At 43.1% G+C, this 22,138-nt stretch overlaps 1 long non-coding RNA gene across 4 annotated transcripts in view; it reads left to right on the top strand.

Moving 5' to 3' along the window:
* The window catches only part of LOC115249694 (uncharacterized), a 39,090-nt gene that overhangs the window by 9,808 nt on the left and 7,144 nt on the right, over positions 1 to 22,138 (top strand). The window contains exon 2 of one of the 4 annotated variants that reach the window (XR_003888375.1): positions 17,649 to 17,748. The exons of the other annotated variants lie outside the window; for them this stretch is intronic. This is a non-coding gene — a long non-coding RNA (uncharacterized lncRNA). The remainder of the gene's footprint in view (positions 1 to 17,648; positions 17,749 to 22,138) is intronic. 4 annotated transcript variants of the gene reach the window in all.

The raw sequence follows: 22,138 nt of genomic DNA, 5'->3' as shown, positions 1-22,138 counted from the left end.
AAGTGTTTGTTTAAGATACGGACTGTTTCTAGTCCTCCCTACTTTATTTATTATTATTATTACACACAAGAAATTGGTGTTACACACAAGAAATTAGACCCGGGTGTGTTGTGTTGTGCTGCTGTGGCTGACGGGGATGGAAAAAAGACCCTGTGAAAGTTGAATAAAGAGGTTTTATTAGATATGTAAACGTACCATTTGAGCCCGGAGCGGCGGGCTGGGACCATGGACGACCCACCACTCTGGCAGGTTCCCGAGCGGATACGTGGCAGTAAATGAGGGGATTCTCTCCGTGTTTATTAGACAGTAGTCGCTACCTCCTTTCATTGTTAATTTCCTGCCATGACATGTGCAGACAGAGATCAAACAGGGGACAAAGTGACCCTCCACCCTCCACACTCAACACCCCTCCACCCCATGATCAGTCAGCCTGACTCCCCTTCGTTCTCACTGAGCGCCTTAAAACCGTACAAGCTGTTTTCCTGCCCCAAGCATGTCCGCCCTGCGATACTGATTAGCGATTGACTCGGGGGCCATTTGTATATTCGCAACTTGATTTTGCCGTTGATGAATGTCGCTTCAGTTCCCCGAGATTTAATGTTCCGTACAAGCGACCGTAAATCTGTCACTTTGGCTTAATTCGCTTTTAATTTGTATTTCGGCTTCTTCTCCGTCTCCTTTGCGTTCACCTTTCAAAATGGCCATTCGGTGAGCCTCTCCTTTACATCGGAAAACTTTGATTGCCGATCTGTGCCATCCGTGTCAATCAAACATCTGCTCAGCATTTTGTCCACTGCTGCACACGCTGACCTCCAAGTAACCTGCGGAACAGGCAGCAAGGAGGGAAACGGCGGGAAGCAATTTACTTTCCCAAAGCTACCATGCAAAGAAATGGCCAATCAGGGCTGTGCGGCGAGTGTCTGTTTTTTGATTAAATGTGCTCCAGTCCTGGATTCTTATGTTTGATTTTCTTTCTTTTTAACTGCACCCACGGTGTTACATAGGCAAAGGGGAGGTGAAATTTCTCCCTTCCAAATGGATTGCAATTTCCCTCCATTTAGCACCTGAAGGTAATTAGCTTGAAGAGATTGCAGAGTGAGAAACACGTTCATGGAACATTAACTCTCGCACATTCTCCAGTTGCAGGGAATTAATAGGAAAGATTAAAGTTTAAAGAGAGCAAATGCCATTAGCTCGCAAACCTCCTTCTCCTGGGCTGTGACCAAACCATGCTAAACCAATGCTTTTTTTAATATATACAAAAAAAATTCTATTCATGTTAGCTTTCTTCAGATAACACATAATGTAAAGCATATTACAGGGCCCCGCCACTTTGTGTAGTCCTCTTTTTTATTTATTCTGCTGAGTTATGTTAATAATTAGCTTAGGGATGTCTTAAATGTAGCGATAAGATAAAGAATATTTGAACATTTAAGATAATCAGCAACTGTCACCAGATCTGATATGCCTTTTTAAATGAATCATGTCCTAATATTCCCTGTGCCTTCTGGGATGTTTTAAGTCTCTGTGTGTGTATCTAATCATTTACTTCCATCATACATCGAGTTTTCATTAGGTTATACTTTTCCCCACTTATTTGCCCATTTAGCCGTTCATCCATCAATCTATCTACCTTAAGGGGATAGAGGAGGAGACGGCAATTGGCAATGAATTTTTAGAGGCCATCCCACTCACAGATTCCATCAAAGCCTTAAAAATTCTGCAAGGGAAAAAAAAAATGAAATTGAGACATGGTAGAATTTATTACCCAGAAAATTCCATTCTACTATCTGATTTGAAAAGTCCAGTCCTCCTAGCTTCAGAAAATCTATTTCCCCACATTTTAATACCCCCTAGCAGTCCTCATAATTCATTCGAGTGTGTAAAGCTCGGTTTTATTAGATCTGAAACAAATTTTGGTGGGGATCCTATAGGTCATTAACCATGGAGTAATTTTATCCTTGTTTCCCTAATGATGCCATAATGGTGAGTGAATTTCTTAACTAAAGACCAAAGAACATTGTGAAGGTCAGCTTCATCTACAGGCTCCTTCAAGCGCTTCTCGGAGAGATTGGAAAAGTCGCACATTTTTGAGGAGTCATTAATAACCTTAAAGCTGAGAGCCTATTTGCGTTCTAGCTCTCTACCTTTTAATTTTCCTGCTTTGTCACTCACTCTCTCCCGCTCTCCCATTCTATCTGTATTTTTCCAGCCTTTTTATCACCCTTTTGGAAAAGAAAGAAAGCTGTATGGGTGTGTGCATGAGAGAGCGGGTGTAAGAAAAGGAGAGGGAAAGTGTAGTGACACATGGATCCCAGATGTGATGCTGTTATAATTTGAATTTTATGCCTTTGTTATCGCTTTAATCATTTCTTTATTCGTTTTGTTTCAGTGGTCTGGGAGAGCCACCTGATAGGGTAAACCACCAAGGGAACCATTTTTATTTGGAATGTGGTGCAAGGTCTAATTAGAATTTGAATTTTGCTGAGCCTTGAAATGGCTGGTACTTTATCCTGATCGCCTTAGATATTGTTCCAAGTCAATCATTTGTCACTGCAAAGCATGCTGGGAAGCTCCCTCTAATGAAGCCCTGGGTTTTGTCACCATTTTTTGCTGCCCTGGCACTTTTGTCCATTTAGGCAGCCTGATGTAAGGACGCCGGCGGTTATACATCCGTGTTACGACGCCGGCAGGATCACGGCGTGGTTGTATGTCACATCCATCTGAGGTCTGTCAGGATTTAACGTCCGCACAACACGGGGAAGGATTCATCTTTTACACTGTTCATCTTCTTTATGTTATACACGTCGCTCTAATCGTATTCTTAGACCGAGAAGCTTAAAAACCACTTTTATCTTTACTGTGATTATTCTATATTGACTGAGGGGGAGAGCTATATTTTAAATACTGCAAAAGTAAGATTTATAATCATCTTTTCTTATAAAGGAAATATTACAAACATGCACATGCTGTTAAACCCTTCAGAAACCTTTTGTCGACACCGTCAGGGGCTCGGATGGCAGGTCCAACACACATGTTGCCGTATCATCAGGGGGAAATCCCAGAAGTACGGGGGAGAGGAGGGTCCAGGTGGAAGTGACCTCCGGCTCTGGAGCTCCAGTCCTGAGGAGTCTCAACATAATAGAGTTTAGACGAGAACAGAAGCAGCAGTGGTGCTCATCGAGCAGACCTTAAAAACATGATGTGATGAAAACAGCCACTTATTTTAACCGCTAAACAGTTACAGATGTGAATGCGGATGCGTATAATTTGCTCTTTAGACAATTTCATAGTATAATACTGGCATGAGCAGCTTACAGTAAGCTGCAACAAATCATAGTTATGTGTGGATAATTGAATATTTCCCTTTTTACTGTGTGTTTAGATGATTTTAAAAAGTAGCATTAAACATTCCCATGCGTGTGCATGTGCGCGCGCACTCGTCTCATCCAGGCTGATTTTGCCTTGGACAGGCGACCACGGGCTGTCCTGTACATCGCCGTGTGAACATGAGAAGGTAATGGTGTTTTTGTCACAGCCTATCTGGGTTAACGTTGTGTCCCCCTCTCAGGTTCCCTCCGATGCATTTTATTTCCCCGAGTGCCTCCTTTGGACAGATTGGAGTTGACAGGCGTTAACGTTCAGAAATGTACCCATAAATGGCATTCATGGGTGCTGATATGCACTTTGCTGGTATATGAAGAGCAGCGCAGCAGCTGTGCACCGCTGGCACCTAAACCCTTCATCTCTGCTGATCATGATGTCGTTTCATTGCACTGTAAAATAATCCATCCTCTTGACAAAGTTGAATTCATTTATATTTACTAGAAATGTTGCCAGTTTATTTATATAATAAGCGGGGTTTTTTTTTTCAGATGTGCTTAAGAGTGCTGGGATGTCTCCACATTACTCCTGAGACCAGACTCATGTTAATTCCATTTAGATCTAATTGAAACTGAAGTTAATAAAAAAAAGTCTGAAAGCCCGCTTCAAACTCCTTTGAAAATAAAATAAAATCCTTCTGACAAGATGATGGATCACCTGTAAGTCCACCTGACACTGAAATTAGGGTTTTTTAATGACATGCTGCCTCCTCCTAGATGTGAAATTCAAATTCCCTCCCTGGTCTCCCTCCCCGCCGTCACCTGTCCCTTTGACTCGCGTGCGCCAAACGCAGGCACTTCGTCTTTGTCACAGGGAGCAGGACATAGTTTTTCACCAGCGAGCTTTTGTATTAACCAATCTCATATGGAACTGAGGACATAGCTCATTGAGCAGCGTGTTGTTGTTACGTGAGCATATTTTTCCTCTCAGGGACCAGGCGCCAATTCCGTCCACCGCTCTTTTTATCCCAACTCAAGAGGTCTCCTTTTGTTTTCTGCACAGCCTCCATTGCAGATAGATTTGATTTCCAACCCTTAAAAAGGGAACAGCTTGAATTCACAAAACATGCAGCAAGAATAATAGATAAAAATCTAAAACATCAAATTTGCACCCAAGTGAATTAATGGTAATACATGAGATGGAGGACAGTGGTGTCACCAGTGATCAAGTGTGGCACCTCTCATGAACACCCACACCCCTTTTTCTTGGGGGGGGTCCCTGTAATCCATCCTGAAGCCAGTAAAAGCTGGGCTGGCCCCCTGGACGAGAGGCAGCGAGAGGCAAATGAAAAATCGATGTGGCTCTGACACATTAACTTATCCTCCCGTTTCATAACTGGCACGAGGTGTCAGAAGAAATCTGCAGTGTGGAGGAGGCATGTGGGTCCTTACTGGTCTGCACAGGAGGAAGTGGTTTAAAGTGGTGGGTTACAGGGAAAGAAACTGGGACCGCTGGTCGAAGGTTGTGTTGCTCCCATTTCCTGATTGACTAACACATCTACTCACATATGAGGTGCACAGGCCTTTAAATCCATCCATCCATCCATCCATCCATCCATCCATCCATCCATCCATCCATCCATCCATCCATACAGCTCATCACCTGGCTAATATATAGCAAAAAAACCCCATTTAAACTCATATTTAACCCTAAAGTCAGTTTACAGTCGGCAGGTCACCAGTGATCAAATGTCCATGTATTTAGATGGTGGGAGGACGTTGGGGTCCCCAGACAGACCCCACGCAGACATATTGAAAGCGCGCTAACACCACTCAGAAAAGGGATTCAAACAATTTTTCAATCTACAACCGCAATTAATTCATAGCTTCATGCAATTAAATGGAAAACTGGATGGATGGCGTGATATATGCCTGCATTGCTCTTTGAATGCGGATCTAAAAGCAGAATATTGTGTTTATTGTTCCCTTTGTCTTTTAGGTTTCTCTTAATGAACAATAATAAGCTACATCATGTCAGTCGAACTAGCGGAAAGAAAAATAGCCTTCACACGGAGAACTCTTCTAATCAGGACTCTCTCTCAACTGTTAAATGTATTTAAACACTAAATTAACAACCCATAAAGGGCCTCTGGTGCACTCCATTTAAATTAGAGCCAGTTCTTATTTACTGCCACAGAACTGCAAAAGTGACACTCTCCCTGATCACATTAAGAAAAGCAACGGAGTGACCTTGGTGTAATGGAGGTGATGAGATATGAGCACCACCCTCGCCCTCAAAAAACACACAGATTCCATGAATCCTCAGCCATCAGACAGGAGTGGGAAAAAAAGAAGGGTAGAGAGTGGATGACTGCCCTCATCTACATTGTCATTAAATCACCAGCTAATGGTGTTAGCATCAGTTCAGCTACCGCCGCTGTGAAGAACAAGCAAGATTTACGAGAAGGACATCTGAGAGTTGAAAAACAGAGGAAAGGAAGAAATACGCTTGGTCTTTGGAGTGAAATACCCACTGCCAGCACTTCACCTCTAAGTTCCACGTAGGGGTGTTGGTGTCATCTTGTTTTGCGGGAGTTGATCGCTCGCATATTTAATGCTTTAATTACACCTCAACAGCTGTGCACAGTGATTTAAGTTTATGGATGTGAAAGCGCTTAATTATGAAGCAAAGCGCATCAAGTCATTTCTGATGGCGGATGCAGACAATTAAATTTATTTAAGATTTTCAGCAGAGGCGGAATAAACGGCTCGCTCAAAATGACCCGCGCTGAAATGCACAATATGCTGTAATGTTTTCTGTAATGAAACATCGCCGTGAGCAGAAGGTATCAATCAAGGGGCCGGTATCAGGACGCAAAGAGCGTGTGGGTTCTGTTTCACCATCAAAGAGAGAACAGAACATTCAGACGAGACAGCACAGCTCTGAAAAATCTTCTGCCCTCGCGATCAAAACAGCTCAAACATCATCTTAAACCGTCATTACAGGAATTTTCCTTTATAGTTAGTATGTTACATATAACATGCTAACTAGAAAAAAGGCTGGATAGGAAAACAATTAAAGCAAAGAGACGTCTGAGAGTTTCATGTTCTCAGATTAAAGTAGCAGTTGTAGTTTTAGTCTAAAAGGCTCCAGCAGCTGAGTGAAGAAGTGAAAGACCGCCGCAAATGAAAGCACTCCCACTCTTTTGTGTGTCCTCCGCTGGTCGCTGACTGGCTTACATGCTAACAGCGTCGACCTGTTTCCTCACTCGAGTTCGGCTTCCATTATTTGGCAAATTGAGTCATGGCCGGCGTTTGGAAACAGAACATAATGTGCCACATTTTTCTTTCTTCATCTCTCAGCACCCTTCACTTTCTCCTTTTTCCCCTCTCGCAGTCCTTTAAGGACTCCGTCCGTATTATTTACGGCTGACTGGCTGAGGCCTGCGCTTGGACTGACGGTCTAAAATAGAGTAATTCCTTTAAATGTTTTTTTAAAAGCCGCAGGAGCCGCGACACGGCGGCCTTTATTGATGACATCATTACAAAGTATAGGATCTCTGAGTGAATAGTAACGTCCAATCTGTCATTTTCTCTTTGTTATCGGCACTTTAAGTTGTAAAGGTTAGGTCATTTATTTTAATGTTTAATGTGTCCAGATGGTATTGCCAGTATTGTTCCATTTTACATTTTAAAGCAGTTTTGTACGATTTTCAATTAGATTAAAATCTTTATTCAGAATCATTATTTGGTTCATTAGTTGTTAGTCTGTTTGTTATTTATGGTAACATATTTCTTTTCACAAAATAAGAAAACCTCTACTTTTTTTCCTCACAGTTGCCATTAAAATAAATAGAATGCCAATCTTTGTGGTTAGAATTTCTTCGGGTCCAGCTTTTGTTTTACTGTAATAAATCTGTGAAAAGAGGGGGCAGACTGCACCCAGCAACAGAATAAGGCCCCACATACAAAGACATTCTTGTACAGCATATTCCCCAAAGATGAATAGCTGTTTGGTGGTATGGTCGTGCAGAACAATGAGACGGATTTCAGGAAAATGGGCTTTGGGGTGGCATTGTACGCATACATTGAGGAGGGGGGGGGGAATCAGCACGCTTGAGCGCATTTAAATTTACACAAACTCTCTAGGAATGACAGTGATAAATGTTACACTCTATTCTACAATATGTTTAATGCATAGGTCTGAGGAGTTAAGTTTCCCCTCTGGTGGGAGGCTGCTGCTGTAGTTACCACTATATGTTACATCAGATTCCCTTCCATTAAAATGCCATGTTGTGCAGTGAAGACAGCAGCAGAATATGACACTGAATTTGTTTACCTGTCACCTCCCTCCATTCGTCACCCCCCCCCCCCCCCCCCCCCCCCCCCCCCCCTTCGCCCGCCTCTTTTGAGCACAGGTGCCCGTGTTTGAGGTCAGAGGTGACACGTGTCGTTTTCAGAGTCCGACCAGGACCAACCAAATCGTAGAGTGCATCATTTAAATAAATACAATCTCTCCATCCTTCCTGCATTTTGCCTAACTGGTCAGATGTGTGGATGGACTGTCAGGCCTCAGAGAGAGAGAGAGAGAGAGAGAGAGAGAGAGGAAGCATCTTTTCTTATCACTGGAGAGATTCAAGTGTGACAGTCCACATCATGGTGCATTTCCTGTGTCAGGAAACAGAAAACCGTTCTTCCCTTTGCTTTCACCACCTCTCTCCGCGAGTCTCCCATGCACAGATGCACCTGCGTGGATTATGGCGTGCACGCCGGAGCCTCTGACCTGTTTGATCTTGTGTAAGCAGGGCCTGCATGAGCAGCTGAGGGTACTTCTTACTGTATGTGCGGAGTAGGCACTGATAAGATAGCGTGCCTTTGATCTCTGGGAAGGATAAGCGTGAATAAGTATTGTGGTTCTTATACAGCTGCCTGAACGCCACGGTGATGCTTTAGCTGCTGTTTGAAATATACGGCACAGCAGGACAAACAGGGCAGCGATGCTGCTACGGGTAAATTCAAACAACTATACAATCGAACCAGCAATTTTTTTTTTCAAATATTCTTAAGATTCCTCACCTATCCATACACGATATAATACTAATTTTTTTCCATATTTTAATTTTTTATGTAACCTCTTTCATTATTGACATGCCGCCCAACCTATTTCTGAAAAAGCCTCGACAGAAAAGGTGGAGAAATGTGTTTTATTTTTACTATTTCCTTAAATTCCCCTCCTTTAACAAACAGCATGACCAGAGAAAGTGATTCAGCCTGCAGAAGATGATTATATTCCGTAGTTTTATGGCCCGTGCCGCGTCCCGGGACACAAACGGCTCCCTGTGCATTGTCATCGGTCTACAGTAAGGCCGGGGATATGTAAACAAACAAGCCCAAACTTTCTGTGATTTACAACATCGGTGCTTCTTGGCCGGGGATCCTTCAGTGCCTCCAACAGGTCTGAGCCAACCGGCAATTCCAGCCGCAGACAGCTTGAGCACTTTCGATTTTATACCTCAGCAATTTTTATAGCGTCTTTAGCTCTGCACGCGCAGCTCGTCCAGCGGAGAGAGAGACAGAGAGAGAAAGAGAGAGAGAGAGAGAATATTACACACACACAAAAAGAAAACAGGTGTTGATGAAGGGTGCTAAGTAGCTAAGCCATGTGACTTAACAGTTTGCCGCTGTGATTGGACCCCAGTGGCGACTGCGCTGCCATGCTAGCTCCTGATTGAAGCGGATGATGGTGGTGCGCTGTCTCGCTGCCTCCTGCTCAGATTAAGTAAGGTAGAGTAGCCAAGCCTCTGAGGGTTTTAGCATCTGTGCAAGGTTGCTGTAACTGATACTGTGAAGTTATAATTAAAGGTTCCGACTGAGGGAGCCTCGCCTGATGCAGTTCACACCTTTCCCCCCTTTTCCCGCAGGAGCGATGTGTGATGCAGGAAAGCAGCCGAAAACTGCATTTTAAGTATCTGAGAGGTTGTTTGTGCCCCAGCGGGTGAAAAATAAATTAAAAAAACAAACAGCACTGTAAAGAAAAGACAACAGGTCTCTTCTCTCTAACAGGACAAAAGTGGGATTATTAGTTCACATAATGGAGCTTTGTGTGATTATTGATGACTTGCAGGGCTGATGTGAGCAGAGTTTTATTGCTGCGTGAACCACATCAGACCTTTCTATTGCCCCATAATGTTTTCACTCGTTCCTCATTTACCTGCCAGAAAATCAGACGCGACAGCTAAATTTTGACAGTCGAGCAAATCTACTCTCTGCCATTAGAGCTAATGTCATCTCCCTGTGCTAATCCCTCATCATTTTTGGGCCTCATTGCCTATTTTTCTCTATGATATTAAGTATTCAAAGCTCATTTACATTCTTATTTTTCAATTTGCTGCTGCAGTAGTTTAATTTATTCCATATAATTTCTTTTTCTGAGAGGGACATTAATCATTGACTGTACGTTTTAGTGCCTCTGGGATTTTTTTTTTTTTCAAATCAATAAAATAAAGGGATACAAGCTTCATCCCTGAGCTGGTGTTGGGATCTGTTCTTATTGTGTTCGTTACTGGATCTTTACCAACTGACAGTCTGGGAGGACTTTTTGGTGTTTGGTGTTTTGTCCGTCATCTTTTTGTCTTGAATTTTAAAATGCAAACTTTTTGGAAAAGTTTCTTTCTTCCCTGATTTTATTTGGAAAGCAGTGACAAAAGCATGCCAGAGAAATAACCCTGATATCAATAAGAGCCCCCCTGTAATGCCTCTGGTAGTTCTATATTTCTGCTCTGTTAAAGCCGGGGGCCTAACCACTTTCATCCTCTTTCTTCCTCTCTTTTCTTGTTGTTTCTTGATCCTTTCACATTCATTTTATGCTTGGCTATTCCGTAGGCTATCAGTGTATTAATGCCATGGCTTAAGCCAAACAGCCTCCGTGAGATAAGCCCCCCCCCCACCGCTCGCCGTGTGGCTGTTCACAGTTCATACTCTGCACCCCCTGAGATGAAAAACCCCAAATCATTTCAAATTATTCATTTTTTTGTGTGTTTGTGTCATTTTCTGGTTTTTAATTCTCCCTCAAATTCCTTTTTCGTAATTTATTTCCCTGCGTCTGGATGGGATGTTGCGTATCTTCATTATGCCCAACCTTTCGGTGACATGATGTGAAAAGGGGGGGTGATCGTTGGTCGATGGAGGAGTCTGCAGTGATGGGGGGGGGGGGTCTGTAAACTCCGAAACATAATGCTGTGGGCTATAATACTTTGTGCATGGCTGGAAGCAGGCCTGCTAATCACAAGGAAAAGACCCCACACTGTCTCACTCCACAAACCTGGCCCCAGTAAGAAGACAGCCACGGGGGCACGATGTCGCTTGTAAATCCTAAATTAAACTCAACTGCCCACAGCTCTCCGGCGAAAATCCACCTACTGTGCAAAACCTGCGTCCCGCGTGTCCTGCTGAAGCGCACGGTGCGTGGAAAAACAGACCAAAGGGTGTCCAGGCGTCCACAGCGTCGGGGCCGTGGAGTGGACAATTTGTCGGCCTCTTGGTCACACGTGAATTTATGCATGCGGTTGCTGACAGCCGCTAATGGGACCGGAGCCCTACACCGGTGGGGTGGATCGGGAGGACTTCCAGAAATAAATAATTCAGAATAAAGCAAACACAGTTCCCATCCTTTTAGTTTCACAGATAAATAAAATGATGAAATGCACAAGTGGTGAGTCTGAGCTCTCTATTGGGGAGGGGAAACGGTCTCCTTGAAGGCAATCTGTTCATTAAGATAATGTGTTATTTCCAATTAAACTAACATTAAAACGGTCCCCGTAAAGAGTCAGAGTCAGCGTTTTTCCTGACTTGCTCTTTTAATTACATCGTTCCTCTCCTGTCATTAAGGATATTAAAAATTCATTAACAAGAATGGTACCGCATCGCCGCAACAAATCACAGAAACTTTGGTCCCGCGCTGTAAAAAGATTATTGCCTTTAATGATTTTCATCTGAACGCCGTCGAGTGTCTCTGAAGCTTCTGGACCTGGAGCGTCAACAGGTTACCGCGGCGGCGGCCTGTCAAGTTGTCCGGGCCTTGCGTGTGTGTGCGGATCGCTTTAATATGTGGTTTAATGGAAAAAGAGGGAGACATTTAAATGATGAATGTGTTTTGGCGACACAGGGCTTTATGTGCTGTATTTATCCATTTATTAAATGTACATTTATTTGCGGTGGCATCCAGCGTTCGCTCTAATGTGATTCCATTGCCGGCTGTTATGTTTCCCGTCAGTTATGTTTCTGGCTCCTAATTTGTTTTCATCAAATGTGTTTATGGGTAGCTGAAACTGTTTTACAGCTTCACTATCGAACCGTGCTGCTGCTGCAGGAAATGAGTCTGTCCATGAATAACATCGGCTGAAGTGAAGAGAGGAGGGAACGCCGCATCTTTCGGTATCGCGGTTGCAGCTTCGGACCTGTGCGGTGCGAACGTACCAGCCCGGATTTGTCAGTATGATAAACACCAGAGCGTGACCTCAGATAACCCCCCCCACACACACACACCCTCAAATGATGAAGATTAAACAGACAGGCCGACGCACTCAGGAGACGCACCAGGTGCTAATGTGGAAATAATTATGTGTCTGGCATGAAAGTGAAAGATTTAATGAATAAATGTAAAACAACAGCTTTGAAACGTTGCGCTGGCACTGAAATCCCGACTATTTCCCTGGCGGTCGACGTGTGAACACCTTCCATCCATCCGCGGGGGACTTGTTGGCAGCGGGAATGATGTAAATGCTGAACATGTTTTCCAGCAAACATGGATATTTAGTGTCTGCAGAAGAGGCCTTTGTACATGGCAGGAGTCACATAGGAGTCTCCGAGGAATCTGCTGTCATAAACACCTTCATGGGCTTGTGAGGATGAAAATGAAGCGGAAGTTCTTTAAACACAGTTGGTGAAAGTTTTATGGTTCTGCTTCACCAGGCTCTGATGAGTCTTTTCAAATTCTGCAGGCCCGTTGTCTGATGCTAACAGGAGAATTTGGAGGAACATGGTTAAATAAAGACTGAAGAACATTGTATAAATTAGTATTTGTCCGACAATGGCTGTGAATTGAAAAATTTTAGAGATACGAGAACAAGACAGAGACGAAGGGTATGAGATAATCCCAGCCTTTTTCTCATAATATAACACCAACTAAAGAACATGTTTAGGTCCAAACACACAAGGAGCCCTCACAAAATAAATCTAACACTAAATTTGACACGATTCGACAGGATAAACCCCAAAATAACAAATGTCTTACGCTCATGTCACATCAGGTCTTTGTTGTTAAATCAAAGTCTGGATGTTGACCCGTCTCCACACGCTCGCCTGCAAATGCACTTATTGAACTGCATTACATCGCCCTGTGGGGGGCCCATTACTCACCCCGGCTAATCTGTAATGAGCGGCCATCATCAACCGCCCGCGCTCAAATGGACTCTTACATTGATTTCACTGTGAATGAAAAGAAAATCCTGCTGTCTGAGGACAACACACACCCCTTTGGCCCCCTTTCAACATCGCCCCCACTGTAATCCTAATTATTTATTTCACAAAAATAAAGTATTGATCAGCCGTATCGGTGTGGCATGTTTGTTTTTCTATGCGGACGATGGACGGCAGCAAGCCTCTGTTTTTACAATCCGGCCGTGCTCTTATTGGCTCTGGTCTGGGGACAAATATCTCAGCTGGGGTGGAGATCCATCAACCCTGACAGGTCTATTGTACCACCACCCTTCACAGACTCTGACCAACCGCTCGTGCTAAGATATCGCTTTCAATTAGAAAAACATTCATGAAGGTGGATTGAAAATGGTCGCGCTAAAAAAACCCAAAAGGTTTCCAAGTTTAGCTGGAACAACTCAGATTTCCAGCCGCTTTCAAGCATCCACGAGTAATATTCTTAATTTTTAAAGCAGATGAGCTCTCATAAAAATGAAAAACGTGCATGTGAGTGCTGCCTACAATTATGCTAATGTAAAAAAAAATTGTTCCTAAAGAAAGCGACTGTTTAATACTCCAGAGATCCCACTTACGGATGCGAACCTGAACATATTCTTGAGTGTCTATGAACCACAGAGACAAACCTTGCTGCAAATCCAAACATGTAAACGGGCCTCGATTGTCCTGAGAGGCCCGAAGAGTGAAGATTCCAAAAACGAATGGGTATTTGAATGATTGCTGCTGTGACAGGCTTGCTGTGATAGAATAACACATTCTGTTGAACAAATAGGCCCTTGAGTGCCGGATGGTCCCAGGGGTCTGCCTACAGCCCCGAGGCTGAGGCTTTTCACAGAGATGGGCTCCTCACAGTATGTCTGCAGCCTGACAAACACTGACTGTGTCTGTAATGGTCCCCATGTGAATGCAGCAATATTGTTAGCACACCGTCCAACACGCGTTAAAAAAAACCCCATAAAAAACAATTTGAAGCACATACATGCATGCTGAATGTTAACCTTTAAACAATAAAAGATTATTTTTACTTTAATATGGTCATCTCTATTTTGTGAACCTTCCAGGTTTGGGCTTGTATGTTAGAAAAGGCTCCAGCAGAGGTAAAAGCCAGCTCACTGTTGCTCACTGGTGCCTTAAGAATGTTGTAATGGCGTGAGCCCGGCAGCCCCACGCAGCACGCTCTTTGATGATGTCACATGGTTAGACAGGCGCCATTGTGGATATGGGCTTCCACGGAGTCGCTACACAGTGTTCCAGCATCTGCTGAAAAAGAGACACCCTCCCAAGCCCCTTTGACACAGCTTTTTTTTCTCCTCCCTCTTCTCTTTTATTTTTTCAAGAGAATCTGGACAAAGGCCACAGTTTCTACTGTGATATCCTGTTAAGGCTGTTCTGGACCCAGCCAAGCGTGGCCTTTCTTCAGAGAGCTGGGGCAACATCATTCAGCTTCCTCCCTGTGATCCAAGACACACAACAAACCCTGTGGTCCACAGCTCAGTGGCCAAGGAAAAAGCCCCGTCGCACAATGTCTTTTGCACATACGCACATTCAGAGGCATGCGCGCACATTATACATCATCTCCATTTGGGCATGTAGGACACAACAGAGGCACAACTGGGAGAGAAAAGCATTTTTAGATGTTTTTTCCACTCATTTTGTGTCCCTCTGATGTGACTCTTTGACTCTACCACAATTTCTGTGGTTACTGGGGACTTGAAATTGCAAGAGATTCCTAAAGTATTGTCACATTTAACAAAGGTCTTTGTGGAGTAAACCAGGCAGCGTACATGCTGTCACTCCAATAGGCCCTCTGTTTCCACTGAGCTCAATTACACCACTGCTAACTCTGTATAATTAACACCCCCTCAGAGTAATCAAACAGGATCTATGGCAGGGGCGATGGTGGGGGTGGACGACATACAGAAAGCATATCTCAGAGGCAGACATGATAGAATTACAAAATGAGCAGCTTGCAAACTGTCTCAGCTTTGATGAAGAAACGTTTAATTATCCCCTGGTGGAAAAGGTCCCCTATTGTCTAAAGCTAATTTGTCCCTTTTGGCTACTTCCCTGCCCCAGAGGCCTGTCTGTCTCAGGTTACCTCCTGCTACTGCCCACCATTCCCGCTGCCACCCTGGATCTGCACGCCGCCCTGCTCCAGAGACAACCACAGGCCGAGCGGGACGCAGACAGTATTTTGTTTGTTGAGTGCAGCTCAAAGATCGGGGCCTTTGGGGAAAAGATGAAAGGATGTGCAAGGACTCCCTCCCTGCAAAAGGATCAAGCAGGTCAATTTCCTTTGACTTTGTCCTGTCCCGGAGTCTGTATTCCCTCGGCCCACAAAGGCCGCCATTGGACAGGACCGGAGACCCACTCGCTCGTCTCTGCCTCCCAAATAATAAATGGCGGTGCACGACTCCTCAGCCCTACTCCTTTTTGAAACAGGAGATAACCCTCCCTGGAAAGAGGGGACATCCAAACAGAAACAGATACTATATAATTCAACACAAACTTCTGGTGAAACTCTGGGAAAACATTATTGTAACAGCCATTTTTTAAAATATGGTGTCTGGTACTTTTTTATTCCACCCCTGACTAATTTCTTATCCTTCCCAGATATTAAAATTAAATATATTCACATTAGTCATGACACTGGGTGCGGTTCACATTTAAATGCAATTTAAAGGGGGCATATATTTGCATAGTGAATTAAAATTAAGGCCTAATTATGCAAATAAATTATCAAATGCGACAGGGGATGGTTTTCAGTTCACTTAATATCTCATTTTGTGAGACAATAGTTTCTTGATAGGCCAGTAGGCACTGCCTCTATTTCACCACAGTGATTGATATTCAGGTGTAATTAATTGCAAAATAAGCTCAGAAATTAAAAATAATTCTGTTTAATCTCACATAATGCTTCATGTTTTGTGCACGTTTTCATTACAAAATTCACGGAGAGAAAAGTCGGAATTTTTTTCCTACACAGTGAAAATCAATAATCAACAAACTTGGCTACTGATGGTTTAATAGATATAATGTGGTGTTTATTTGTGCCTTTGAAACAGGATTTTATGCACAAGTCAGTGTGATTTAAAAAGTAAACAAACTTTAAACGTTAATTTTCTAAGCTGATGAGAAGGCAGAGGCGCCACTCCCCAAAGATCTCTGCTCTGTTGAGTGTCACATAAAACGAGGTGGGGAACCGTGCAGCCCAAATCAAGAGAACCAACAAACACCCAAGTTGGAGCAGCTGGAGCAGTGGAAAAATTCATAAACAATATGCACTTTTTGTATGAAAATATGAGTAAAAAGCAATCAGTACTCTAAATTGAACAATTTTTTTTCTTTAATTTTATAGCCATTTAGAATATCCAACTAGATATAACTTTACTGTGAAATATAAAATCTGTTTATTAAGAAAATAATAATAAGGGATTTACATTTCAAATAAATAAATGCCTGATTATAGTTCCAAAAAAAGACAAAATGCTTTAATTATAGGAAGCCTCAAGTCCCTTCGTGCTGCGACTAACATTGTAGAAGCAGGCGGGACTTTTAGGAGCAGTGGAAGAGGAAACAGGTGGAAGGTAATGAAGAGTATCACGGGGTAATTGATGACCCGTCCTCAGCACTGCGGATATTCTGAGGCTTAATCTTTGTCATCAAAGAGAGAGAGATGGAGAGCTGAGAGCTGGAGAGGTGACTGAGGCACCCCTCTCTCTCTCTCCCTCTCCTATGGGTCAAGTAAACAGCCTCGGTGGGGACAGCTCAGGGGCTGGTGTATGACCAGCCAGGCTGAAAATGGCCCTTGTCCATTTCTGCCATGTAGCATTTCTTTCTCCAGCTGTTTGTCCTTTGTCACGGACACAGCTTGTAATAAGAAGAGCCAACATATTTATGGAGTGGCCGACCCCGCCGGTACACGGCTCCTTTATCTGACGGCCACCAAACAGCTTTGTTACCCTTTAAGAACTCCAAAAGCAGCTCAGGGGTAGAAGGTTACGTGCTGCTTCTCTTACATTAGCATGTGAGCAAAAAAGACAGAATTGCATTTTTCTCCACTCAGTTTTTTCTTTTTACCACATGAATCTTCGACTTGACCTTGAGGCCGATGAGAGCCGTCGTGGCGAGATTTTGTTCAGCAGCGACCGTCCACTCAGCAACGTCTATGAGCGATTAGTTAAGCTTCGCCAGAGCACTGTGAGGAATTTTTCGAGGAGCGACAAAGAGACATTCAGACAGCTCTGGGGAGGGGAAGCCAGGTTTGGTCAAGGAGTGAACTTTGGGGGCAAAATGAGAAAAAAAGAATGTTGAATGAAACAAAATAACGGAGGACTTTGCCAGGTTTCCTGTATGTTTTCAAGAGATAAGCAGGGGTCCCCCATTTTAGCAGGACAGCGGTAGGTTAAATACTGAAAATAGCTGTAAATGGAGGACTCAGTGTGCTTGACTCATGCCAGTGTTGTTGACTCCATTCTAAGGAAAATGACGCTAAAATCCTATTTGAATGAAAAATCCTAGGGATTTTAACATTTGCATTTGCTGTTAACACCATGCTAACGCTACGTTAGATGGAACATCTCAATTCTCTCACTTTTATCAAGGTTAAAGAGTGAGAATGTGACCTTGTTAATCAGTTAATAGTTCACATCACACTGTGGCAGTGGTGTATAATGAATTCTGTTAAATAGCCTAAACGCCTTTTAATCCTCTTCATCAAAGCATGATTACATAGAAGGGGAATATCAAGCGCTCCTATCATTTGGTTAACATGATCAAATTGACTCCTGTGTCATGAGAGATGACACCAGTGGTAATTAATTTCTCCATTAGGTTGGCCGATGTGACAGCCATGCAAACAGAGCGGAGTGGCGGGGAGGACACTATAACTTCAGCAAACCGGGGCAACCCGACTGCAGAGGAGGAGCGACGGGTAATCACATTATCCGTCTGTGAGGGAGCGCTGTTCATTAAAATCAAACAACACGGATTACATTGTGTGCCGCTGCGACATCAGCATATTTTCCGACACGACAGATTTCATTGTGGTTATGCATTTACATATAGTAATGAACTTTTTTGAAATTCATTCCAAATTAGTCAAGTGAACCGTCGGAGCCTGTGGGTACTTCCACCGGGGCCCCACACTCTTATAGTTGTATAGGTTTTCTGTCTTTTTGTATGAACTATTGAGAAATAAAAGTATGTAAATTAATTAAACAAGTGCGGTGAAGATAAAGGTGCTGATTTAAATTTGCATGACAGAGAAAGGAAGATAGCATTTTAGAGGCAATTATATAGAGGGAATAGACATCATATCATATCTACCCCTCTCTGCTTCTGCCCCTGAGCCCCCAACCCCCAAAAAAGACTTTAATGCAAATACAAACAGTTTGTTCTAACCTGTATTTTTCCTTTCTAAATAATGGCTTTAGCTGCCTCTGTGTGCGCCTGCAGGCTGTCCTGTCACCTATGGGGGGTTTTGAGAAAAAGTGAAACCAACAGTTTCTCTTTGACCAGCAGGACCCGGGGGCTTCTCTCGGGGAGGGGGTAATTGTCCGGCATTTTCACCACAATGCTCGCCATATGGAGAACAGAAGGATCAGCCACTGGCTCCCCGCCAGAGCAAAGGCAAACACCAATCCACATATGCATAGAAGTGGTCATTTAGAGCCTCCGCATTTTACCATAACAACAGATGAAACACAGGGGTCATTTTGTTTCCCCGAAGAGGCATTGTACCCAGGCCTCACCACCTCTCGAGCTGGCTCCGTATGAGGCAGGATAAACTTAGGGGCCTAGGCCCTGGTGTAAATAACAAAGAAAACTTCACTTACATGCTTCTTAAATCCCATTGAAAGATGAAAAAGAGGGAAAAAAGAAAGAAGGGTCCATTTCCTCATCTCCTGATATAGGCTTAACACGACGCATGAATTGAAGTGGCTATCAGCTGCCAGTCAGAGACAATGTGGCGCTACCAACCGAACAAGACAATTAGTGACATGTTTTATAGTGATTGAATGAAATACACGGCCACAGGCTGCAAGGTGCGCAGTCCTGCTCTAACTGAAGTCTTTTGTGTCTATTTCAGAAGTATTTGCATTTTTGTCTGACGGTAGTGTTAGCACCAGCTAATTTGTATTCAAAATACACTGGATTTTATAGTAAGCAAAGCAAATTCAAATACGTTAGACAAGGAAGCCAATGGCAAAAGGCCTGCAGAGAGAAAAACAATCTTCATCATTCGGTTAAAGATTGTGTCAATTACTAAACAGTGACAGCAGAAAAAATGTAAGATCGAACATTAGAATATGGGGGTTTAGGGTTTTCTTGTTTTGTTTTTTAGTTTCTTTTTAGAAAATACCATATGAAACAGACAACTAAAGACAACTAAAAGAGGCTAAATTGGAAAAACCTTCTTGAAGAAGCAAATGGAAGCAATATATTGTAACAAAAAGCTGAACTACATCTGGAATTTGTCTGGATGAAGTTTGGGTTTTTGGCCCACAATCCTTTAAATGCACAATTGTCACGATTTCTAACATGTGCAGGATGCTGTTTCTTCTGTTTGCAGATGATGTTGACTGGATAGATAAAAAAAAAAAACACAGGTGAATGGTTTGGGGGTATTATTTGTGGGTCGGCATACACAACAGACATAGTTGGATTGTTCCTTTCTTGTGTATTAATAATGTTATTATGTTCTGTCTTTTTAAATATAAAAAAGGAAAATGGAGTGTGTTTAATTTGACAAACAACTTTGTGTGAGGTGTCAGTGCCCTCGTTGTTGTGAGTTTCTTCTCCTTTTTTTTTATCACTGAAAGCAATGAGCCAAACGGCCATTTTGTGCAGGCTTGCAAGTAGTTTAGTGTGTACTTTAAAGCTGGTCAGCCAGTCAGTGAGCTACTTAAGAGCTGCAATATTGTAATAATGACTCGCTGATGGGGCGGTAGCAATGGAGCTGAACTTCTTACTTCTGTCTGATGTTGTCTGATTATGGCTTCAGGCGAATAAATAATTACTGATTACTTGCTCAGGATTTTAACTCCTTCAAGAGGTGATGACTTTCTTCTTCTTCCTTGTCTTCTGTTGTTCTTCTATGACAAGTATTATCATTTTAGTTGTAGGATAAGGGATTCGAGTTTATTGACAAATAAATGCAGCATTGCTGGCTTGTTGGAAGCACTAAAGCTGCATTTTAGACCCACTTCCAATCCCGTGACTTATTAAACATTGTTTTAATATCCAGAGGACATCAGGCAAGAGGCTGCGGCATTCTAACCAAACGAACAGTAAAAAAATAAAATAAATAAAAAGCGTGCCGCGCCACCGTTTGACACGGTGGAATGAGATTAGATGGAGTTTGTTCCTAAGTGAGGGGAAATTAAAAGCCTGTTGGTGACTCGCCTCACACAGATAGCAGCCACAGCCCACCCCCACCAGAGGCCCGACAACACAGGGGTAGCCGGGCATGAACGGAGACATGAACAGGGAATGACCCCACAAACCACCTCTGCAGACACCTTCAGCAGGCTGCGTGGTTTTAAAGGTCGGAGCAGTCTGAGGTCACGCGAGCACACAATACGTTTACTGAGACGGATACAAAGGTGGGATGCGTGCGGATTGTAGAAACAGGGAAATTAGGATATTTCTTTTTCTAAGTGCAAAGGCACAAGATTAAGAATCCTAATTCATGCTGGACTTTTCTGCTCATTGTTCCTCCAATGCCGTGACCAGAGGAAGGCCCTTGACATTCTGATCCTCTAACACATGTCTTGGGGTTTCCAGCACATCAGGATGACACCTCATGAAAGGGGAACCCCACCTTTGGCTCCTCCAGGAGAACAACACGTGTCAGAAGCCCCCCATGGGCCCTGTCAGGGGGTGAAGAGGTTACGCGCTCTGTGCGGCCGCACGGATCTCGGCGTCCACGAAGACCACCATAATGACTGCTAATTACGCCGCCATCTGCGGGGTGGGCTGTGTTGTGTAGACACCTGTTCATTAAAGAGGAGAAAGAAACTTTTCTCTCAGCAGCACATGAGACAACAATACGAATGGGGTTTTACAATTCTTCAGCAAACAGGGCTTATTTTTCAGTTTCTTCTTTTAAAAACTCACTTTAAAGACGATTTTAGTTTTTCTTCAGCTAATTAGAATAAAACCTCAAAGGTGACCCAATTACAAAGATTTATTTTTAGATTTATATTGAATAAAAATGTGCTCCTGCACAAACCAGCATAACTATTAAGCCCAAACATTAACTCACACAGCATTTAAGTGTCCTTGATTGGTTGTTGACTGGAATAGCAGAGGTCAGCATCACTGGACTGTGGATAGAAAAGCACTTGAAGAGATTCGGTGGCGCATTGTGAGTCCATACAGCGTTGAATGGGACAATATTAGGAACTTTCTCTCTTTAGGGATTAAATTAATATTTATGAAATTTAATATAAACATCAGCTTCCTGTGCTGGCACCTGATTTTACTGTCATGGTGCCACCATATGTGGATGGTTGTGACAGATGTTCTGATTTATTATAAAACACACACGGTCAAACATACATCTATAAACATCTCCATAATTTTCACTGTTATCAATATTAGCCTTGGGAAAAACAGGTTTCAAATAATTTATTTGAGTGAATAAATGGAATTGTGCTGTTAAGAGCCTAGCCCACAAAGGGGGGTTAATAAAAAGTCAGCTGAACTGTTGTGGTTCGCTAATGATCAGATGAACTTTGTGTGATACCTGTGCAGTTTCTAAAGGCATTGCCAAGGTTAAGCAGGCCATCGGGCAGCATTAGTGCTAAAGCGTTTGAAGGGGAAGCCGATAAAAAGCTCTCCGATATCTGCTGAGGGGGAGCACAGCTTGTCAATTCTGCAGCCCTAAGAGGTGATCTGCCATTACTGACTCACAGAAGACTAATGAGAGCCATTCTGTTGCCAGCACTCTGAATAATATGCCAATACCCACTGAGGATTTGTCGAAAACTACCTGTTTTACTATCACTGCTATAACCCAGAATGCAGGATTTCTACTCTGAATGCTTTAACGCGTGTCCCTGTCCTCAAACACATTTGTCTAATCCCTTTCAGTTTAAGATTTATGCAAAATGCCTGATTGCGCATCTCATATTTCAACATTTTATCTGTGGAGCTTATGACTCCATTTAGCTTTAGATCCTCTGAGAGTGAGCCAGCCCAGCAATCATAAAGTGAGCGCCAATTAGGGTGTTGACGGATTGATTTTGGAAGATAAATTTGGGATGTAAAAGGTTGACATAGCTGCTGCGTCTCTTTCACTGACTGTGCGGCTCCCA

Source organism: Takifugu rubripes, chromosome 4, assembly GCF_901000725.2.
Source record: "Takifugu rubripes chromosome 4, fTakRub1.2, whole genome shotgun sequence".
Lineage (NCBI taxonomy): Eukaryota > Metazoa > Chordata > Actinopteri > Tetraodontiformes > Tetraodontidae > Takifugu > Takifugu rubripes.
The sequence above is the reverse complement of the archived record's forward strand: the minus strand, read 5'-3'. Positions and strand labels throughout refer to the sequence as shown.